The sequence below is a fragment of the Sinocyclocheilus rhinocerous genome, unplaced genomic scaffold (assembly GCF_001515625.1).
Source record: "Sinocyclocheilus rhinocerous isolate Xijiao unplaced genomic scaffold, SAMN03320098_v1.1 scaffold19, whole genome shotgun sequence".
NCBI classification, from domain to species: Eukaryota; Metazoa; Chordata; class Actinopteri; order Cypriniformes; family Cyprinidae; genus Sinocyclocheilus; species Sinocyclocheilus rhinocerous.
This window is the reverse complement of record NW_015638975.1, coordinates 2,018,573-2,018,923: the sequence shown is the minus strand read 5'-3', so window position 1 is coordinate 2,018,923 and position 351 is coordinate 2,018,573.

Genomic DNA, 351 nt, shown 5'->3' with positions numbered 1-351 from the left:
TTTGTCTCCCAACATGTATAATAAATATGCTTTTAGTCCTGGTGTCCTCTACAGTGGACATGTATGAAATGATGTCCTGTTTCGTAACAGAAGGTCATATTTTGATTTGAAACCCCATAACATTTTTAATATTATTGTTATTATATAATTGCCTGCCGAATGTACTAAAGCGATTGTTTCCGAATTCGACATTCGATAATAAATCTCTAATAATCATGAATCGGTTAGTCGTGATTGGGAATGCACTTCGGCTCGCGCGCGCTCCGTGTCTCCGCCAAACGGTGTAGATCAGAGTAATCAATGCAAGAGAATTGAGTGGACTGTATAAGCGCACAGGTGGAGCAAAGAAGC